The 7,416-nt window shown below is 38.4% G+C and overlaps 1 long non-coding RNA gene across 3 annotated transcripts; it reads right to left on the bottom strand.

The window, feature by feature from the left end:
• Nucleotides 1–3,883: 3,883 nt before the first annotated feature.
• LOC145555824 (uncharacterized) lies at nt 3,884–7,070 on the bottom strand. Of its 3 annotated transcripts, XR_014091568.1 has the most exons (4): nt 6,753–7,070; nt 6,462–6,666; nt 5,730–5,790; nt 3,884–4,209 (listed from the first exon to the last, which is right to left on the bottom strand). It is a non-coding gene; the product is annotated as an uncharacterized LOC145555824 (long non-coding RNA). The 3 variants fall into 3 exon arrangements; XR_014091567.1 differs by having other exon boundaries at nt 3,884–4,349; nt 6,462–7,070; XR_014091566.1 differs by having other exon boundaries at nt 6,462–7,070.
• Between the last annotated feature and the right edge of the window lie 346 nt (nt 7,071–7,416).

Raw genomic sequence — 7,416 nt, 5'->3', positions numbered from 1 at the left:
GTTAAAGGTTCTAACCCTCAATATTGATGATCCCGTGAAACAACAACAGATGGACCTCATGCAAGAGAGTCTGAGCAAAATGTCTAGCGACTACAAGTTTCAAGGGATTAACTCACAAGGGGTCTCGGTGGACAAGGATCTTCTTCCGCAGAAGTTCAATGCCAACGACATCCCGAAATTCAAAGCAACTGATAACCCGTACTTTCATTTAAGAGCCTTCGAAACAATAATGAGTATTAAGGGTATCGACAAGAAAGTGTTTCCCTCTCTGTTCTCACTATCTCTCGAAACCGTTTGCCAACAATGGTTCTTTTCTCTCGAGAAAGAAAGAACCTCAACTTGGGAGTCCATAGTAAACGCTTTCATTGATAGATACAAATGCAATATTCAAGTTGAGACTACTATAGGGAACTTGAAATCCTCAAGCAGAAGGAGAATGAAGGTTTCACCTCTTTCTTTAACAAATGGAGAGAAACCTCGGCTAAGATGATTGAGGTGCCAAGCGAAAAAGAGTCCGTAAGGTTATTCATCAAAAACCTTCAAGAAAAGTACTCCAAGCATCTCAAATACCAGAATAATCTCCATACCTTCAAGGCCGTCTACGACATTGGAATTAATATTGAAGACGTCCTGGCTAAGTTGAAAGCTACTAACAATAACTCCAACAATGGCTGGAAAGGCAAGAAGAACGACAATCCATCTTCTTCCAAAACCACCCATTCAAACAATGTTGGCACCTTTAACTTGAGTGAAGTCCTTGCTATGAATAATCAAGGACAAAAGAAACCATTTAGGAGGAACTTTACTCCTATTGGCATGAGTTATGACACCGCATTTGACCGATTAAATGCAAAAGGTCTTATAACTCCTATTGGACTGTTTGGGGACCCACCAGTCGAGAAGAGAACGGCCAATTGGAACCCCAATGCACATTGCAAGTATCACCAAGGTAGGGGCCATCTTACGGAGAACTGTTGGAAGCTTAAAGAAGCTATTCAAGACTTAATCGACAATAACAAACTACCATTGCCCCCTGCCAGTGAGAAGCCAAGTATTGATAATGCGCCTCTCGCTCACTCATTGGCCATCTCTGATGAGGAAAACGAGGTTGATCCCTCATCTCTCATCAAACCTATCGAAGAAATCCATGCTATCGAAGAAGAGGAGGAGATTTTTTTCGATGTCGTGGATAACCTTCCAGAATTAGCAAGTAAAGAAGACATACAATTGCTTACACTGTCCATGATGGAAGGGTCAAACTTGCTACACGAAGCTCTCGAGGTTGTGAAGGAACTTCAGAAAAAGTATGACGAGGTTCCACCCTCGAAAAATAAACCTATGAAAGAGTTCACACCCATGGGAACGACCTATGATGCAAAACACTTTCCTTTACAAGTAATCGATAAACCCAAAAAGAGTAATAGACTCTACACTCCAATTGGGATCCAATATGCACAAATGTTCAAAATGCTCTCCGAGAGTGACGAGATCAAACCTCTCGAACCGAGACCATTTGAATCATTAAAAAGGACAGATAGATTTTATTGTCAATATCATCAATCAGGGGGTCACACTATTGAAAACTGTTTTAAATTTAAGGATTTAATTCAGAAAATGATTGATGATAAGAGGCTAGTCCAAGTTCCACAAGAAGAAGACGTAAATATTAATGGAGTTTGGGACAACGATGAAGAAGACGTTTACTTGAAAGACATGGTAGGACCTCCACCTTCGGTGTCATATGCCATGGAAGACTTTTGGATTGAAGAAGATTCATCAATAGACGTCCTCACAAGATCCGGGAGAATGCAACCTCCTATTTTGACACAACCCATGCCAACCACACAGCAAGTTCCCATACCTATCATAGAAGATAATGACATTGTCAAACAGTTCAAGAAAACCAAGGTTGAAATGAACGTATGGAAGCTTCTGGCAACGTCTCGAGAACATAGGTTGGCCGTAGTGAATGCCTTGGATAAAATAGGGATAGATTCTGACACCACTCCTGAGGGGTTGGCTAATTTCCTCAAGAGTGATCTCCCTAGTCCTATCAACTTGATCACCTTTTCCGACAAGGATTTACCTCTAGAAGGTGACAAACATTATAAGGCATTAAACCTCACAGTGGTTTGCAAGAGAATGAACGTCCCTATGACTCTTGTAGATAATGGATCAGCCACTAATGTATGTCCACTTAGAACTACGAGAATGCTAGGCATAAGGGATGAAGACCTAACCCTGTCAACGCAAGGAATAAGAGCATATGACAACACTCGTCGTCAAGCTCTTGGTAAAATTACTATGAATGTAACAGCGGGAGGGATAGAACACGCTACTACGTTACAAGTAGTAGATATTAAAGCTTCGTTCAATCTATTGTTGGGACGCCCTTGGCTTCATGTCCTAAAGGTCGTCCCTTCATCTCTCCACCAACAGGTAAAGGCTATAGTTAGAGAAATTCCCATTACAATCGATGCTTCACCCATGAGAACTAAATCTATAGAGAATCCAATAATTAATGTGGAGCACGATGAAGATTTGTGGGGCTTTAATGAAGAGGTCTCCTTAATCGAGGAGGATGAAAGGACCCCTCTCTGCCACGACCCCCACTCCAATATGATCGTGAACGCTATTCTAAAGAAGCAAGGATATTTTCCTGGGATGACCCTAGGAAAGAAGAAAGGAATAGAAAAACCACTGGAATCACCTGGCCTCCTTAAATTAGACACTTTCGGACTTGGTTTCGAACCAACTCGGAAAGATCTCAAGTGAGCCCAGGAAAAGTCAAAGGCATGTAGGGACGCTCGCATCCAAAAGAAAGCGATCCCAATGGATCAGTATCCTCTTACCCTTAATGGACAATTTATAAAAGAAGTAGAGGACTATCCATGTTATGAATTTCCCGAACCATTTGTCGTAAATGGCATAAGGCAACCAGGATTTGAGATTTTCTTAGATTTCTACTTCATAGACGAAATCCCAACTCCTGTCCATAAGGAGAAAGCACCTCCATGCTTTGACTTTAATGTCATGGGATTACTATTTTGGCTAGAAAAGGATGAGCCAACATACAAAGGGGATAACTCCTCGCTCATTCAAACAGTCCTACAAAGCGAAAGCTTCGATCCCTCGAAGCTAATCACTCCAGCAGAAGGATCACTACAAGGGTGGCGCAAGACCGTCAAGGTGACTACTCCAAGTGGAAGGGAAATCTCCATCGCAACGGGGCAAGGACCGATGTTCGAAGAGCCATCTGAGTCAGAGTCGGAGTCAGAGTCTCTCCCTATAGAGTCATCAAAGTCTTTAGTTGTAGCACCCCCTCCCTCTATCTCTTCCCCTAGGATAGTTAGTGATCAAATCTCTGAGAACATATCCCTCTTTGATATAATGATCTCAGTATTCAATAATATGGCTTCTTCCACTAGTGGAAAAAAGGCCATCCGTAACGGGCAAAAACAGGCCATCCGTAACGGACAGCGGCCGTTACGTATGCGGCCGTTACGGATAGCCTTTCTTATTCGTAACGGGCACCGTCCGTTACGAATAATAGGTTATTCGTAACGGGCACCTAAAACGCCCGTTACGAATAACCCATTATTCGTAACGGGCAACATAAATGCCCGTTACGAATAATGGGTTATTCGTAACGGGCTTTTCAGGTGCCCGTTACGAATAACCCCGTTATTTGTAACGGGCTTTTTAGGTGCCCGTTACGAATACTGTGAGATCCAATTAAAAAAAAAAATCCAGCACATGCTGGACAGCTAGCTTGCACTATTATTTTATCAATTAATATATATATATATATATATATATATATATATATATATATATATATATATATATAGTATACACTTAATAATTAAAGAGTAAAATACAATTAGCAAAAGCTGCTTTTATATATATAATAAAACTATAACAAAGCAAAAGGAAATCTCAATTGTAATAATAATAAAAACAAGTTTACTTAAGACTACCATCAGATGTAAATTATTTTCCTCTAAATTAGCGTGTTGAATAATTTACATCTTCCGCCATTTTTCCAGATAGATGCAACTTTGATCTCAATAATCGTGTTGAGTATAATCAGGCATCATACTGCCCAGAAGAGTCCCTGATCGTGTATTGTTGGTGTTTAGATTCAGCTGTAGATATAGTTCGGCACCACTCTGTTCAGTAATTGGTCTCATATACATGATTGATATTCTGTCAAATACAGCCAGCAGGGCATCATTAATTTGGCGGTACCATAAAATAAATTGCAACTTCAAAGTTCAGACAAATATCATTACGCCAGCAGCCCTGCATAACTCAACTGAATCTCTAACTCTAGGGCGACATGGATCCTACAAAATTAACCCATTAGACTACTTTAATTCCGGTGAAGCATTTTAATGACATTCAACTCCATATTACCAGCACAAGTCGACATAAACATGGAAAGCACCAAATCAAGTACCAGCAGTTTCGAAACGAAAGGAAGCAACATAAAGAAAATAATTATCAGGTTATGAATTTGAAAATATTATTTATTTTATTGGCTTCAAATATGTATTCTCAATAATTATTTTGTCACTCAATGTCCTTATATTAATTATTTCTTGTTTGCAGATGTACTAGATTAATGCACCAAATCAGCTGCAAGATCTAACAGCAAGTCATCAAGTATGGGAATTAGTACAATAAAGTGCCCCTGAGACATTAGTTATGGTCTATTTGCAACTAAAATTGGCAGGATGCTTCCTCTACTACAATGTATTAGTAATACGACTTGTAATGTAATCAATTGTTCCAATGAATCAATATGGCGTTTATAATTTTATAAAGGGATTATGTGTTGATTCATGACTTAAGGTAAGGATCAATAGTAGCTTCACACACAGAATTACACTACACAATAATTGTAATAAACCACTTAGGACTTAATCTTACGCTTTCTAGAATATCCCATTATATCCCATTCAATCATTCATCTGCAAATAGTTTCCAATGTGGTGAACCAACAATGAAAGACAAATTGCACACTCAGAAATAGGAGGGGACAGCTATGCACTAGGAGACAAATGCAATTAACATTCCACTAGGAGAGGAGGCAACATGAAATAGCAGACCTGAGATACTACAATATAATGGGGCCAAAGTACATTAATGTTAGGGTTATTGTAGTGCTTGAGAATATAAGAGAAATAGGGTAGCATTAGGAAATTAGGCAGAAATTTGAGTGACTTTTTGAATCTCTAAATTAGTAGCCTCAAGCTACCACCGAGAGTTATAGCCTAAGCCCTTATTTATCTTTATAACCCTTTTGCTAGTTCAATCAAAAAGACTCAAGCTTCCTTATTTATTTTACAATCAGTTTACAAAATTAACAGCAGCAACATCAGTCTCACATCTAATTATATCAATTAAATTAAGCTAACAATCAAGGGCAAAGACTTGTCAGACTGTAACTCAAACAATATACAGATAGATCAATGGCTTAAAATCAATCTATAGATTAACAATTTAGCGTTTGTGTCAGATAAGAAGTTCTATGCATATATTTTCTTTCCTTGCATGATACTATGTCTTAGAGTTCAGTTCAGTTTAACTCAAAGGAGCAGGGCCTTAACTGGTTTTACATATACCATCAGTAACAACATAACAAGATTACAAGAAAACAAATTCCAGTAAGGCAGCAAGTAAACCAAGGCAAAGCTAAATGAGATCAGAAAAACCATATATACCTATTGTGAAATAGAAATCTTGAGTGAACTTCACCTTGAAGCAGAAGTGCATTAATGCGCTCTGCATATATAAAGAGAGTCTCAATGAGTTATGTAATCAGTACTAGTACTTGGTGATAGCTATATGACTATGTGTGCTCAAATTTCATAAATCACTAATATATGGGACAAGGCAGAGGAGTTCATCAAGTTAGGACTTGGGAGTGTTATATATTTCAGTATTCCAGCACGCAAATTGTAGTTGTATAAACATGATCGATAGAAAACAATAGCAATGAAGAACCTGTCACTTCTATTCCAAGTTTCAAAACCTGCCAATAATTCTAACATGGATATAAGTCTAGGGAAGTCAGTTTAGGAAGTGAACAAGCTGTCTAACACCCTATGCATATATTTGCTAGGTCATTTGCATTTTGTAGATTGTTTTCAGTACTCCCCTATAGCACAAATCTGATCTTCCTATTGTCCTAAACTTGTTCATCTCAAATTATAGCAATTCTCAAAGTAAATTTGCAAAAAAAAAAAAAAAGAACATTGTCGTTTCCCACATCACTTGTTCATATCAAATTATAGCAAAATCAAACCAACAATTAAAACCCTTCAATCAGAAAACAGCATAACATATGAAAACAACCACACTAAAACAACAAAATCAGCTGAAAACAATCACAAAACACAACATTTTAAAATTAGAAAAATTTAGAAATCCAGGAGAGAGAAAGCTGACCATACCATCGGAGCAACGATTCTTAGAGAGAGGAACAGCGCGAGAATCTCTCTGATCAGACGACTGTTTACCATCACCATCAGTAGTACTAATAACCGACTGTGCCGACAATCCATCCTTATCTTTACCATTCAATCCTTTCGAAGTTGAAGGCAATGATCTCTCCAAATGTTTATCCAACGCATCATTATTTTAGTCAAGTTTTGAGATCTAAAATTAGATATGACATTAGTTAAACACAATTTATAAATTTCAGAAAGAAAGGAAAGAAAAGTATACCAAATCATAACCCTAACTGTTAGATCTGTAGAAGAACAAGAACCCATCTTTCCATTATCGTGGCTGCCACCGCATTCTTCTTCTCTGGGTTGAGCAGCGTCGCTTTACTTCATCTCAACCTTCTCAACCTCCTTTACCGCCAGATTTCACCGGAAAATGGCTATGACTAGTGTCAAAAATTGATAAATATGGGTCGATGTTGCTGAGGAGAGAGAATTGGAAAGAGATCTAGCCATTTTTTTTAGATTTTGATTGAGTTCTAAAGAGGAGAGAGAAAGGTAGTGAGTGAGTGAAAGAGAAAGTTAGAGGATGATTTCTGAGGAGAGATAAAGAGAGGGGAGTGACGGCTGAGGAGATGTGTGAAACCCTAAGTAACTAATGGGCTCATCTCACCAACGCCTGGACCAATCATTCGTAACGGGCCCATGATGTCCGTTATAAATAGTATACTATTCGTAACGTGCGGTATTTTGTCCGTTACAAATATAATAGTATTCGTAACGGACATTATTTTGCCCGTTACGAATACTATTTATTCGTAACGGACACTATTTTGCCCGTTACGAATAAATAAGTATTCGTAACGGACACTATTTTGCCCGTTACGAATATCTTAATTGTAACGGGCAAAGCTTTGCCCGTTACAAATAGCCTGTTACGAATGAGATTTTTTCCACTAGT

Source organism: Chenopodium album, chromosome 8, assembly GCF_948465745.1.
Source record: "Chenopodium album chromosome 8, dcCheAlbu1.1, whole genome shotgun sequence".
Classification (NCBI taxonomy): domain Eukaryota; kingdom Viridiplantae; phylum Streptophyta; class Magnoliopsida; order Caryophyllales; family Amaranthaceae; genus Chenopodium; species Chenopodium album.
This window is presented reverse-complemented; position numbering and strand designations above follow the sequence as displayed.